The sequence below is a fragment of the Pleurodeles waltl genome, chromosome 1_1 (genome assembly GCF_031143425.1).
Source record: "Pleurodeles waltl isolate 20211129_DDA chromosome 1_1, aPleWal1.hap1.20221129, whole genome shotgun sequence".
In the NCBI taxonomy this organism is placed as follows: Eukaryota; Metazoa; Chordata; class Amphibia; order Caudata; family Salamandridae; genus Pleurodeles; species Pleurodeles waltl.
The window spans coordinates 952,052,135-952,067,860 of NC_090436.1; the positions used below are offsets into that span (position 1 = coordinate 952,052,135).

Genomic DNA, 15,726 nt, shown 5'->3' on the forward strand with positions numbered 1-15,726 from the left:
AGGACTCAGCGGTTCAGTTTGGGTAAGTAGGAGTTGGTGTTGAGTTGGCTAAGTGTGACATAATATCAGCTTTTTGACTTCTTCCTGTTTACCCCAGCGATTGTTCTCTATTGGGCATTCCGTTTTAGCACAGTATATATGTGGATAAGGTGCTTCACATGGGCTGTGCCATATCTTGCAAGTTGTTTGAGACATTCAGCTCCTTTTTGCAGTGGTGTTTTACATTTCGAACTGGACATGAACTAGTTACCCACTATTTGGATGATTTTCTTTTCATTGGTGAAGGAGAAACGGAAAAATACAAAAATCCATTACAATCCTTTCAGAATTTGACATACGAGATGGGTGTTCCCTTTGCACGGGGCAAAATGGAAGAGTCCAGTACTATTTTGGTCTTTTTTAAGCATTAAGTTGGTCACAGTAAGGACGGAGGCTAGCTTACCAGCTACGAAGATACAATAATTGGTGGGGTTGTTGAAACAGGCTACGGCAGCCAGTAAACTGCAGTTGCTGGGACATCTCAATTTTGCACGTAGGGTGGTACATGCTGGTAGAGCCTTTTTTCACAGACTGGGTTTTGTAATGGCTTGTATGGCTTTGCCACATCACAGGGTAAAGATTTGGCAGATCTGAGAGCTGGGTGCTATGGCTGATGTTTTTGAAAAGTTTCAACGGTGTGTGAATTTGGTCCATTTATGAGAATTTTCACTGGGTGGTGCAGATCTTCTTAGATACTCAAAAGACTACAATGCCCACTTGGGAACATCCATCCTATCATTCACAAGCAGCATAATAAAAACAGATTAGAAAAACCATCATTTATTAATATACAAAGAATTAAATCACATACAATGATAAGAAACAACCCCTATCACAAACATAAAATGAGAAGGACGGAAGAAAGTGCTAAGAAATAAAGTGCAAGTGATTCAGAAAGAAAAGGAGCAAAGGTCCATCCAGTGGAGACATAAATTCACAAAAGAGGAGCCTGCTGGTTAAACTTTTTCCTCATTGAATCATTAAAGTAAAACAGAGGTAATAAATCCTCATTCAAGTCCTCCCTTCGTTATAAAAAAGAGAAAAGCACATCCAGGCTCAAAACACCATCTTCGACGTTTCGACCCATCCGGTTATCGGGCTAAATCCAGGCTCACACACGGGTCTTCATCAGGACTAAAATGATAGGGGCCTGCACTCATTCTAATGCCATTGTCACAATCACAATCCTCTTCAAAGAAACCTCGCCTTACGTTATATCAGAGGTTACTGAGAAATATTATTCCTTCCATCTTCATCACAGCCAATTACTTCAAAATGATCCCGTGAAATATAGCGGTAGCCTCAGTTCACATCCGACCGTCGAAAAAGAAAGACCTCTGTGGTTTGTAAGATCTTCTTAGATGCAGCAGGTTCAGAGGGTTTTGGCATCTTCTGGGACGGTGGATGGTGTGCTGAGAAGTGGCCAATTGAATGGAAGGAAATGGGGAGGAGCATAGCATTTTTTATAATTTCCCCTCTGCTGGTGGCACTTGCAGTGTTGGGTAGAGAGAGCTGGAGAATAAGATTGTGACTTTTAATGTGAATAACAGGACAGTTGTGGATTTAGTGAATGGATAAAAAGGGAAGGACAAACAGCTTTTGAGGCTTTTGCAGAGATTCATGTTGGGCTGCTTGATGCATAACATTATATTTAGAGCCAAACATGTGCCAGGTGCAGACAATAAAACTGCAAACACTTTCTCTCGTTAGAAGTGGCAAGGATTCCATGGTTTGGCGCCTGGAACAGACTTGCAGAAGACTCAGGTACCGCAGGAGGTTTAGGAGTTAGCACAAAAATGATTATGGAATTAGTGGAGAAATCCATTGCTGTGAGTGCAGAAAATGCCTTCAGACGAGCAGAGGATGAGGTTTTAAGAGGAGGTGCGCATTTCAGGGGATAGGATGGGGAAAGTAGTGCAGCTAGACAGGAGAATGTAGTGCGGTTTATTATGAATAATATTGGCATGAAGTTTTCAGCTACTACTATTGTAGGAAAGTTGGCAGGACTATGGTTTTATGGCAAATTATTTTGGGGGTATGAACCTTCAGCAGGGAGGTTGGGGAGAGGGATAGTAGCGGTTTGGGCAAAAGAGTTCAAGAGGCGGCAGTGGGTGAGAGAACCCACTACAATGGAAAAGTTTCTGTTTCTGGTTAATAGTTTGGTAATTTGTTGCTATTCAGTTTGAAATGGCAATATTCAGACTCTCTTTGCTTTGGTTGTTCTTTGGGGCATTTAGGATTTTTGAGCTCCTAGACGTAATAAGGAGGGGCTTTGAGATCGGAGCATGGTGTTAGAGTCAGGTAAGTCATTAAAGATTTTCTTGGCGCAATCTAAAACTGACCAGATGGGGAAAGGAATGACAATTCCTTTTCAAAGGATTGGGGGTACAATATCCCCGATGCAAGGTTGGAGCAAATTTAGACTTGTGGGAGGGGCATAAGAGTTTTTGTTTTTCTTCCAACATGGAGATGGGTCTAGGTTGACAGCTGAACAAGTTCTAGTGATAATGGGGAAGATACTGAAAGCTGCAAGGGAAGTCCCATCTTAAATTTGGCACACATTCTTTTTGCATTAGTGCAGCCTCAGAAGATGTCCACTCGGGGTTTACAATGCGGGAGGTCATGAGACTGGGCAAGTGGTTCTCAGACTGTTGTTTACGATACATCCGGGATTTGGAAGCATTATAATTTCTTTGGGCTAATATTTTCTTCTGCTTCTAGGTTGTGTGGCGGGACTGTCTCTGGTGGCCTTATCCATTTGGATTGTGGGGCATTCCTTCATAAAGTGGACAGCTAAGCATGGAGGGAAGAGGCCATGGGGGCACAACCTGTGTTTTAGTTTTGATAATGTTCATCTGGAGTCGGGGGCCTGGAAGGCGGGGGGTATGAAGAGGGGTCAGCTTCTGCCTTGCTTATGAAATCTGATTGTAGCTTGAACGTCTCTTGATATTTTGATTACACATCTGGGATGAAATGATTTGGTGAGAGAATCAGGATTGGGTATAATGAAGGAGATGAAAAGGGATTTGGATTTGACAGGAAAGTCATGTTCAGGTACTTGCGTTTTTTGGACAGGGTTTGTCCCTAGAAAGGTCAGGCGAGGTACTATTACATATTCAGCAGTGGAGGAAGCTAGGAGGTAGGTGAATAGGGATATGCAACATTTTTGTAAAGCCAGGGGTGTAGGATGGACAGAACATTCACATCATGAAGAATGATTTTTAATTTTTCAGGCAGGATAGGGTGCAGCTCTCTTTTATAGGGAATGAGTTATATTTACTGGAGATAAAAGACACATTGACCAAGGTGTTGACCAGGAGGGGATGGTATTAGTGGCTGTTATGGCGACAGCCTTGTGTCAAGTTGAATTTTTGTTGTCAAGTTATTGTTGACAGCTGTTGTAGCGAAAAGGAAGGACTGGAAAAATGCCTTGACAGGGATTTTTCCTTGTGGCAGAAAGGGAGGAAATCAAGACAGGTCGGAAGGGTTAGAAGCCTTGCAGGGTTGGCATGGCAGACGGAATACAGGGGAGCAATAGTGGGTAGAGTTGAAAGGACAGTGAATGACAGAGTGGATGGCAAAGAATGAATGTTTGGATGATGGATGGGGGACTGTTTATTGTTGGGGGTGAGGCTTAAGGTTGGGGGTCAAGAATTTTATTGTAATAATGAGACAGGGAGTTTTGATAAATGTTTATAAATAGAAGTTCCGAAGTCTGCATACCCGTCCTAATAAAACAGCCTTTTGCTCTCAAAATTGGTCTGGTTATTCATGTCTTCCTGCCCGATGGGGTAACGGTGGTGGCATCCCAAGGATGTCCACCCCGGAGTTCTTCAGGCAGATGGTGTGACCCAGGCCACCAAGGGAAGGTCATTGGTTAGTCTGGGCTTGGGGCAGGGTTTATAGGCAGTTGGTGTTGCTGTCCCCAGATGCTTGGCCCCTTTTAGCACGTGGTCCTGGAGGTAGGCTGCTAATAGGTTTTGTCCCCAACCTCCCTTCCCTGGGGTTATGCAATTGGTCAGGGATTGGGTTGTTTTGAAGGGGTAGGTAGGCAGACTTTATTTAGTTGTCGCTTAGGACAGGCTGCAGAATGGGAGGAGCTCAAGACAGGCTGGAAGGGTTGGGGACCTTGGATGGTAGACATGGCAGAGGGAATACAAGGGACTGATGGTTGAGTTGAGTTGTAAGGGTAGCAAATGAAAGAAGGTGATGACGAAGAATGAATGTTTGGATGATGGAGGGGGCTATTCATTGTTTGGGTGAGGCTTAAGGGGGGTCAGGAATTTTATTGTTTTAGTGTGGGGGGGGTGATAAATGTTTGTAAATAAAGTTTTGAAGTCTGCATACCTGTCCTAATAAAACGGTATTTTGCTCTCAAAGTTGGCCTGGTTATTCGCGCCTTCCAGCAAGACACAATCTCTCGGTAGACCCACGTTCTCCCTCCCTGCTTCGAGTTTGACAGACACTCTATTTCTCTTTAGCTTGAATGAATCTAGAAAATTTCTAACTTTGTGCTTCAGTGAGCTAATGCGTCATTGCTCTTAAACCGTCCTCCAACGTCAGTACTATGTACTATGTACAGTTTCGATACGGAGGCATGCCAATGCCTGAAACTTCCAGCCATCCACGTTCTGCATGCCTCAGTCCACTGAAACAAGCACATCGATAAAGGAAAAGGTGTAATTACAATATCCCGAGAGAGCATGACAGCTAAAAAACAAAGACTGCCACCCTTTCGGGCACTGAGTATCATGCTCCAGTAGCAGTTGTATATTTCCTCCTCTATCTAAGTTGCCAAGGTGCAGATGGCATGCAAACAAAAGTGCTCATGCTTCAGGGCGACAACAAAAGAGCCAAAAGAGAAAGGAAACCGCAGCTCTGCACATAAGTTCAAAAGGGAAAATCTTCAGAACACTTTCTACGTTACAACCACGGTATTTGGTCCTGTGGTCATCTAACACAATGACCCTTTTTATGTCGTTTGCTTGGTTCAATGCCCTCCAAACACAAGTGCATGCAACTCCAATATTTGCATTTTACATAAATTGGCCAAGTACTGATCCGTCTTTTATTTCGCATACTCACTCTCCTTGTGTGGGAGGCAGCATCCTCTATTTACTATTTTCAAATTAAATACTATTGCCAAAGGTTTGACAATATTTGCCCTACAAATGTAGACGTGTAGACAAATGTAGAAATGTTTGACATTACTTACCGTAAAAATGTATATTACTCCACAGCTATGCGGTGATCTTTCAAAATATAGTTTACTGGTTGGATGTCCCTATATTTCGGCAGTTTTGTAGCATGCAGGACTGGATGGACCGCATGTCCACACATGTGAAACGTGGACTGGGGAGTGGAACCACCCGCTGTGTAAATTGTAATTAGATTAATAAGAAGTTCTGTTTTGTGTGTGTTTCAGAGCGAGTTTTATTGACGTTAGTGTGAGAGAGCGCCCCTTCTCCGTTTCTACCCTGCTACTGTCCGTTGCCAAGCTCTGTCTCATCATCCCTGAAGCCCGCCTCCTTGGGCTCGGCCCGCCCCCTCTCCGCCCCCCATCCAGAGACAGCAGCCGGCTCACAGTTATGCTCAACACCTCTTTTATAGCACCTACTACGTCCGCTTCGGGTAGGGATTAGCTGGTGATGCGTGCTTTTCCCGTGCCCTCCACCCGTGGGGCATCTATCCTTCTCGTCCCTGCCGCCGGTCCGCTCTCCCGTGCCCGAGGAAGACCAAGGTAGCGGCTGTTTCCACCCGGGTGTCGTCGCTGCTCCGTGTTCTGGTGGTGAGTAAACACCATCCCCTGTGAACTGTCAGAAGATACTGCTTCTCTACCCCTCTGGGTTCTCCTCCTCCTCAAATCAGCCTCTTCCCACTTGTGTTACGTCATGGAGAGGAAGTGACCTTTTCGGTGCTTAGTTTAATCGGGTGGTAGAAAGAGGGCTCAACCGGCATTCATTTTTGAGGACCGGAATATATTTTTCCTCATAAGAATTTGACTCAGAGCAAGGCATACATGCCAACCCTCCCGATTCAGGCGGGAGACTACCGATTTCGAGGCTAGTCTCTGCCCCCGATTGCTGCATGCAGAAATCTGATTTCAGAGTTTTGGAAAACTGGCAAGAATAAAATGCTTGTCAAGGACGCTCCAGCCTCTCTCTCCAAGAATTACCTCTGACATCAAAGATAAATGTTTGTCCTCAATTCTTGGAGGGGTACATTAGGGCATGTGACATGCTTCAACGTTTCATTTGTGTCAGTTTTACATAGTGCAAACAAAAACAGAGTTTATAACTCTGTTTTTGTATGCACTATTTTTGTTTGCACTGTTATTAAACTGCCAAAGATGAAATGCTGGTTGTCTATCATCATACATACCTATAGCCCTGATTCAGGCAGATTACTTCTGCTCCAATATAAGTCAGTGGGGAAATACCTTCTCCCGACTACTTTTTCAAATCTCCCACTTGCCTGCTCTAAAATGTTAAAATGCATGGAGAAGATAACACAAAAAGGAGAAAGAGAAGAGACTGTGGCGAGGAAAATAACCTGCATAATTGAGGGAGATAAAGAAGCAAGGGGCATCTGGTGATGGATGAAAGGAACACACAGCCTGGAAAACAAGTGTTCCAAATGAGTAGGCACTTCAACATAGGCAAATGCAACCTGTTAGCAGCAGGTGAGCATGGTATAAAAATAGCGAACAGATAAAAGGAAATCATTACAGCTACTATGTAAAGTTGGGCTTGTCTAGTTCGCTCTTAATTCCTCGCTGAAAACCAACAAAGGACAGTACAGAATGTTAATGGCAAACAATAAAGGGTACATTAAAATGCCTAGACTTCGCTTTCAAGAGTGGGACAGTAACTCCAAAAGGTGTGGTAAATTACAATAGCCTACAATTGGGAAAAATGCCAGTGCTTAATTTTTAAAATATATTTCTCATAAGCCTGCAGCCGTGAATGGTCATATTCTATTATTTTTTTACAAATGTAAGTGTGTGCCCATACTTCTGTCATTGTTTCAGTTACAGTGCCATCACCAAGAGATCCCCGCAGCATGTCATGAATGTTCACCATTGTGCCATTGCGAATATTATACCAGGAGTGGGCGGTGGAAGCATCATCCTCACACGCATACACACGCCCCGCAAAACCTGTACACACACACACACACACTCTCTTTCTCTCGCTGAGAAACTGAGTTATTGTTTGAGGGGGTGAACCACAAAAGTTACTAAGTTAATCTGTGAGTTAAACTCTGTTAGCTTGGCACAAAAGCAGTCAGCCTTAACGTGGAGGCAATGTGTAAAGCATTTGTGCATCAAATAAACAGTAATAAAGTGAAAACACAGCACAAGGACAATCCCACACAAATTTAGAAAAATAGTGTAACATTTAATACTTTATTTGACACCAAAATTACGAAAATCGGTTTAGTAGAACCAGTGTTAAAGTTTTTAGTACAATTCAGCGTATAAAAGATCAAATCGCAAACTGCTGACATCTAGTTGTGTGAGAGCATGTCTAAGTTGAAAGTAATGGCCAACTGTGATGGAGCGTGGTTCGGATACAAGAAGTGGACTTGGCCCAGTCTCAGCTTACTTTCAGACTTAACTGAAATTTCAGAGAAAGGTGTCTGAGAAGGTAAAGTTCAGAAGGGCATGGTAGCCAGCGTTGTCATCTGGGAGCCACTGGACGAAGTCACAGTGAAGATTTCTACTTTCTGACTTAGTCTCTTTTTTGGAAGACAAAAATCTTAAGGGGAGCGACACTGAGGGCTCCAGGAGGCCGATACCCTTCCAGAGAGGATCTGCGGACAGCATCTGCTTCTGCAGAGAAGAATGTAGCTGGAGCTAGTGCTAAGGCAGGCTGATTGGCAATGCACCTAGGGTGGGTAGGTCACAGTCTCTTCCCCGTTCATAGAGCACTTTTTAACAGTACAATTATTAGTGCCAAGTTTTGCTTTTGGAAGATTGGGCATCTTCAGCACCACTTCTAAGGGTCCAGGACTTGGGGCACCACTTAGAGGGTCAGGGCGGGCTTCAGACTGGGTCCAGGTGCACTTTGCATGTTGTTGAAACTTTTTGTGTCCTTTTAACTCTGAACAGGAGGCCAACAAACTAGCCCTTGGAGTCACTCTGGTGGTCCTGAGTTCAAAAGAAAGCAGGTCTCAAGGAGCAGTGCAGCCCGCTGAGGGTGCAGGGCAATCTTCACAGAGCAGGGCAGTCCTCTTGGAGCAGCAGGACAGCCCTCTGAAGTATACAGCAGGCTTCACGCAGCAGGGGAGTCTTTTGAGAGTCCTCTGCAGGGCAGTCCTCTGAAAGCCCACCGCAGGTCCAGAAGTGAACTGTGAGAGGGTCAGAGGGCTCTAATTTTATATCTAGTGCATGCTCTGAAGTGGAAGAATTCTGTAGAGTTTTCTCCCCAACAGATGTTTCAGGAATGTCCTGCCTCTGTGCCTGGGCTCCACTGGGTCAGGGCTCACAAAAGTTTTTAATGGGAAGTTCCTTGTCTGTGTTCTGAGGCACCTCCTTGAAAATGAGGCACCACCTCAGTTAAAATGTAACTGGGGCTGTGCACAGCTCTTCCCCTCTAATCCTGCCAACACCCAGAACCCCTTTGTCTTACTTACTGGGAGGAATACACAAAGGACAATTTCCAACTACACCTAGTTATGTGACTTAGGGAGTAGGCTCCAGGCACCAAAGGGCTGGTACAAGAAAATGCCACATTTCTTATAGTGCCATTTTCAGATTTGTGACTTAAAAATCAAGTTTACCGTTAAAGAGGATTTTAAATTAATTCGACACCAAACATGACATCCCTACATGTTTCCAAACAAACGTTATACCTTATTAAATGTAATAAGTTACCCTAATGTTATTCTGTGGGAGAGGTAGACCCCACAGTAGTGAAAGACAACTGTATATGTTTTTCACTTCCAGAACATGTAAAACTTAAAAGAATATGTCCAGCGTTTTTAAATACAGTGCACTCTGTCCAATGGGATGTTTAGCAGCTACCCTAGGGGTGCCTTACAAGTTTTCAAAAGGGAGTTTTAGGCTTGGCAAAAAGTTTATTTTGCCAATTTGAATTGGCAGTTTAGAACCACACACATGCTGCATTGGCAGGTCAGGTCAGAGATATTTTAAAGGGCTGCTTAAGTGCATAACACAATAAGTTCTGTGGACCCACTGGTTGCATTTAAATTACTGGCCCTGGGTGCATTATATAATACTTTACTAAGGACTTATAAGCAAATTAAAAATGTGTAAGAAATATAACCATGTTTAGGGAGTAAGCACATGCACTTTTGCACGGGTTCGCAGTGGTAAAGTGCACAGAGTCCTAAGGCAACAAAACAAATTCAGCAATACAGGAGGGGAGAAGGCAACTGTTTGGGGGGGGACACACCGTAAGGCTAACCGGTCTAACACACACACACGCACAGCTGCATGCAATTTTTTTCATACTTATGCATACTCACTCTCATTACCTTGTGAAGCATCACACTACTCAGGTTGCCTCTGCTTCCCAGTACTTTAACCATTCCTGTTGTGTGACACCCCCTGCATCACACTTGCAATGTGATTGATGGAGCAGTGTCTGATTGAAATGTAAATGCGACTCTCAGTCTCACTTAGGGCCTGGCTCCCAGCTGAACAGGTGTGACCACAAAATTAGTTTTTTTCTCTGTTGGACCTGGCCCTTTTTAAGGGTCATCCCAAAACTTTTTGCCTTCCTCCTACTAATTTTTCTGACCTCTTGTTGGCTCTAGGACTTTGAGCACTTTATTACTGCTGATCGGTGCTGTGCCTTCTAAATTTGGCATGATTGGCTTATACCTAATTGGCACATTTAACTTACCTATACGTCCCTTGTACCCTGGTATCCCTATACCCAGGGCGTGTAAATTAAAAGCTACTAGTGGGCCTAAAGCGCAGCTTGCACCACCCACAGAAGTAGCCTTTCAAACCTGTCTCAAACCTTCTAGCGCAGGGTCTGCATGCACAGTTTACTGCCACAGGAACCTGCCATCGCCAGGCCTGGAACTCCGCTTTTACTACATGTAAGTCACCCTTATGGCAGGCCTTAGATAGCCCTATGTGAAGGGTGGTATGTATCTAGAAGGTAGGACATATTGCCTTGTTATATGGCCTATACTTGTAATGCCAACCAACCTATTTGGTCTAGGTAGTGTTGTCTGATTTACGAGGGGTAATGTACGCATGTTTGGTATGGTTGTATTGGTAGTGAGAAATATGGTGCTTACTGGTGTAGGTGGATTTTTAATTACCATTATAGAAATGCCACTTTTAGAAAGTGGGCATTTCTCTGTGCTTATGACTCTGGTGTTTTGCAGCTTGACAACAATCCATGTCTGGGGCAGAGTGACAGGTAGGCTTTGTGCATACTTTTCAGACAGCCTGTACACAGAGAGTGGGGTGGTGTCACAGAGGTGCATCTGCATATTCAGTGGTCGTCCTGGGTTGGGAGAGGCAGGGCACACAGGCAGTTGTAAAGGCAGTGCCCTGACCTAACGCAAAGGGCTTGTTTACCCCTCACTGATGTCTGGAGCCTGTGCCGGAGGACAGAGGGGACACTCCTGGTACCAGTTAGTACTGGTTGGAACTCCTTCTCCCTCTTTTGTGGAGACTGCACAAAATGAGTATAAGTACAAGGGATTTTCCACATATTTTGAGACATTAATGGAGTGACCTGGACACGGTATACTGCTGGAGGGACTCACCAGGAACCGCCTTGGGACTGCTGCTGTTGTGCTGATCGGTGACATGTTAGGTCACTAAGAGGAACTGTCACTGCTTGCAAACCTTTGAGCTGGCCTGCTTGCTTGGACTCTGCCGCCCTGTGCCCCATTGTGTTGTCTCCAGGGGCTGGGTGGTGTGCCCCCATTTCCCTGCATTTCTCCTTAAAGTGCTGGAAGGGTGTTTGACTTTCAGTTTTCCCCCTGCATGAGGAGCACTTTATTTTATGAATCAGAGCGTTGGAGGAGGATTTGGAGTCCCAGCGTGTGAGAAGCGCTTCATGGGCATCTGCCCCCAAGTGCTGGAAACACGCCCGTGTTGTAGTAACTTGACACTATGCCCCACGAGAAGCCGTGCAGCTAGTGTGGCCGTGCGTGCCCCGTGAGGTGCCCCTGAAGCAAGGAGAGCTTTGGGGAGTGCACAGGGGCACAGGCAAGCACCTGCTTTTAAGAACCTCACTGCCGCGGCCCCAGGAGAAGACAGGCCAGAGCTGTTAGCCGCATGGCAGCTCCTGTGTTTTCTTTGTGAGCGTCCCGCTCGGCAGAGGATCATGGAGGGCTCCCCCGGCCCTGGGAGGACCAGAGAGCCCAAGTTGGATTACAGCGGAGTCCCGAGTCAGGAGGCTTGTCCCACTGAGGCGCCTTTCCTGGAATGGAGACACGAGGTCCTCAGGGACAGAGAACGCCGCCCGACTGTGGGTTGCTTGGCGGAGGCGATCCCCAAGTGAGGAGTGGGGTCACCCACCAGGTGAGCTGCTTCCTGGTGAGATTCCATGTTTGGGGGGGATCATGTTTGCGGAGGATAAGCCCTCTTGGTTTCGGTATGGTGGTAAGATTGTAGGGCTGGCAGGACAGGGAGGAAACCCTCGCCAGAGGTCCGTTGCCTGCCCAGCCTTTCCGGAACCTTCTGCGACTACCATAAAAGAAGCACTGAGACGCTATAGCCTTTTTCTAGGAGGGGAGATAGTGGGACTCCTACCCTCCGTGATCGACTGTTGTTTCTCCTGGCTATGACCAGATAGTAATTACCTTTCATGCTAACCAGGTCGAGGGGGGAACACACACATTTCCATAATGTGTGCATCTAGGAGCATAACTTGACATGCATGGTATTATGTTGTGACATGTGCCTAAGGGGAATGTTTCATTTTAGGTGCACCCCTGATGATGTCTGGGCATACATGATAATGAGCTTTCTATGCCATGTGCATTTATTGGTGATTTGTTCATCCTAGCATGTACATTCTTGATAATAATGATGACAACCTGACTACTCCTTGTGTTGCAGAATAACCAGAAACCTATGTGTTTTATGTGACTGCTGCTGGCTTTTTCAGAGTACTAATAACCGTGTGATGTTCTGACAACTGCTTGTGTAGCAGAGAATAACTGAGATGATGTGTTTGGTCCAATGATGTTTTATGCAATACAGTTTATTTTTATATAACTTGGTGTTATGTTCCCTCTGCAGTGTATGTACTGTGTCACTTGTGTGTGTTGTGCAAATGCTTAACACATTGCTTCTAGGGATAGGCCTGACTGCTCGTGCCAAGCTACCAAGGGGGTGAGCAGGGGTTATCTCTGGTGTTTAACTCCCTTGCTCTGACCAGAGTGGGTGGGTTCTGCCTGGTTTGGGTGCGTACCCTAACCAACCAGAAACCCAATTTCTAACAATCTCTCTAACTGAGTATTGTGCAAGAGCACTCTGAGCAGCACACTGTCCATATCTGATAAACTGTATTCTGCAAGCCCATCAGAAATGTGCAGTTTATTTTAATTGTCTTTGCCACTCTAAGCAGTATAGCTGCTATGGCAAAACAGGGCTTTGCCTACAGACCCTTGGACTGGCAGCAGAAAAAGAGGTAGGGCAGCACCCAAATGTACTAAGAAATTAGCATTCTCTTCAAGTTGCCCTCTAGTTAGCAAGGTGGGATTATTACACCCTGAGCCTGGGTTCAAAAGATGTGCGGCAGAGATCTATGTGTACCTAGCAACTCTAAGGGTAAATTATAGCTAAGATGGTGCTTTCTTACCTCTTGTCACAGACCCAAATCATTTTCCAGATAATCTAGTGATTAGTTAGTACGTCTGTTGTGTATGCATGATACAACAATCTTGGTAGAACGTTTGAGTTTCTATGTTGAGCCTGGAGAGTGTTCTCCAGACTCGGCGTGGAAGCTTGCAGGCGCTTCTTATTTGTGGGGTGATAATCAAAAGGAATATGAGAATAGTTTTGCAGGCTGGGTAGCTATGTGGTCTGAGGGTCGCTTCGGTCCAGACTTTGGGAATAGCCAAGTTTTTAGGTTTCTCCTGAATTTGTGGTGGCTTTGATGGCACTTATTCTCTTGAGTAGTATGTTCCATATTTGTATGTCTATACTCAGAAAGAGTTTCCACCTACCTGTGTTTTTGTAAAAGGGGGAACCGTCAAGACTGAGTCATACTTGATTTGAGGTTTCTGTTTTATCTGCATAATCTGAATTTGGATTGTGGGAAGGTTTTCCTAGCCAAGAGCCACACAGTGTGCAGTGCCCATGGCTTTGAAGGGTATGCTTCATGCCAGTGTGGAAGAGTAATGCCCTGAAAGCCAAGGTAAGTTGATTCCGTCTGGCTGCCATATTTTGATTTTTTTGTAGGCTGCTTATTGATATGCTAGTGAGTATGAAACTGAAACCATGTGCATAATGTAGACATTAGATTGCTATGGTTAGTGTTGCATGTAGCCTATGGAGTGCTGTAACTAGGGAAGGGTATGTTGTGGTCCTCTCATTGTGTAAAATGAGTCCCTCATCACTTTGTTGACTCTGAATTGAAGTAAAAATAGAAGAGCACAATATTGCCATGTATTTATATTTCAGTCAATGTGATCTCTGATGGTCTCACCTTTAGAGGATGTAGGGTTATAGTTTTGCCAAGATCCACAGGTCATTATTTTAGTTTTTGAGGAGTTAAATTAGAGCTGATAGTTTTGGACCTCTGATATAATCATGTGGTCACATTTTTAATCATCATAAAATATCCTAGATAATTAATGTACCTGCTGCAAAGCAATGAGTTCAACCTTCATACTGACATATTACAATCTCAATAAAATGATGCATTGGATTTCAGTGTTTTTTGCATAGATCTGTCTGTAACCTGCAAGTGCCAAGATGCTATATTGGTAAGTAGCTTAGGGCCAGATGTAGGAAGCGTTTTGCAATGCACAAAACCCGTATTGCGATTCGGTAACCTGGTTACCGAATCGCAAAACAGGTTTGAGAGTCGCAATTAGGAAGTGGTATGCCCTTCCTAATTGCGAGTCGCAGTGCAAAGCAGGATTGCTTTGTGATCGCGAATGCAGTTTGCACCCATTTGAAATGGGTGGTAACCCATTCGCAAAAGGGAATGGGTCCCAATGGGACCCCTTCCCCGTTGTGAGTGGAACTGCAAACATTTTTTCAGTTTTGCCTGCTCTGAAAAAATGAAACAAAAACTTTTTATTTTTCGTTGGTAAACAGGCTGCATTACAAAAAAAAAAAAAAACTGCTTTATTAAAAAGCAGTCACAGACATGGTGGTTTGCTGTCCACAGCAGGCCACCATCCCTGTGAATGCCGCCACTGGCAAGGGGGTCGCAAAATTGCGACCCACATCATGAATATTAATGAGGTGGGCCTTTGCGACCCCCTTGCGAGTTGCAGATGGTGTCAGGGACACCATCCTTCATTCTAGTTTGCGACTCGCTCTGACTCGCAATTTGCAAGTCGCAATTTGGAACCTACCAGCATGTGGCCCATAGTTTGCTGTAGGTTTGCTAAAATATCTGCTATTACCCTTTCACTAAATTTGTAAGTTAATAAAAATCATAAACATGCCATCTCCATATAAATAGCACAGGGCATAATCAGTGCAAAAAGACATAATCAGTGCAATAAATATGATGACCCCGTGAGTCAATTTCTAAATATAAAACATGGTTTAAAATCATAGTAAAACACGAGATTGCCCCTCCTGTGTCCTTTGGATCTGTTAACCTCCCACAAGAGCCTTTACCAAGCATATAAAAAAAGTTAAGATCACGGTAAGACATAGGGTTGTTGCGTAGGCTCTCATTATTCTACTGGATTCAAGCAGCAGAATCACTTGCACTGTGGGGGACTGAGTCTGACCCACTACAGGTGACACCTGTCGGCCTAATCCAGGTTTTGCTCCAGCTAACTAGCAGTGCTTCATCTCCATCCAAGAGCAGGTATGATTGGGCAGCCGAGCACATGACACAATTGATTCCTCAGGGAAATCGTGGTCACTCAGATTGCATCCGTTTCTCTCATTTACATTAGTCTCACATATACAAGGACAGAGGCAGTATATGTTTCAATAAGGTTTTAATGAAGCAACTGCATCTTAGATAATAAAGCATGTACTGCAATAACCAGGACGATGAAGCATGACAGGATTAAAATTGTGACAAGGAGAGTAAAGCATAAAAATAACGCTACCATATTGTCACTAGAGTAATTAAAATAATTCCTACCTAGGCTATGTAAGAGCACAGCATGTTAAGCTCTAGTTCTGCTCTTCAGGTTCTCCTGGGAAGACATCATCCCTCATACCTGAGCAAGAGGCCTGTAGTCTACATAAGCAGCTATAGCGAAGCGTTCAACAATCAGCATACAGTTGTGTCCATCTGGCTGGAATTTCCCTCTAACGTGTATGAGGCAGAGAAGTGTTTTTATAATAAAACAGCTGATGTTCTGAGAAAATGTCCCTACGTAAGGATGTGTGTGTTTCTATGAACACTAGAGACAAAGTGTTACCACGTTTACCAGCAACCTATCTTACTGCAGCCTTGAGAAAAGCACAGTGAAAGAAATGCCTTGTTTAAGAATGCAGTGCTGACCTAGGCAAAGAACAGCTAAAGAGAAATGAAACAAGAC

The 15,726-nt window shown here is 44.5% G+C and overlaps 1 protein-coding gene across 1 annotated transcript in view; it reads left to right on the top strand.

Annotated features, from left to right (window-relative positions):
- The first annotated feature begins 5,592 nt into the window (after nt 1–5,592).
- LOC138289871 (sodium/hydrogen exchanger 9B2-like) overlaps nt 5,593–15,726 on the top strand; it is a 301,774-nt gene continuing 291,640 nt past the window's right edge. The window contains exon 1 of the mRNA XM_069230202.1: nt 5,593–5,827. The gene's annotated coding sequence lies outside the window, so the exon portion shown is untranslated. The remainder of the gene's footprint in view (nt 5,828–15,726) is intronic.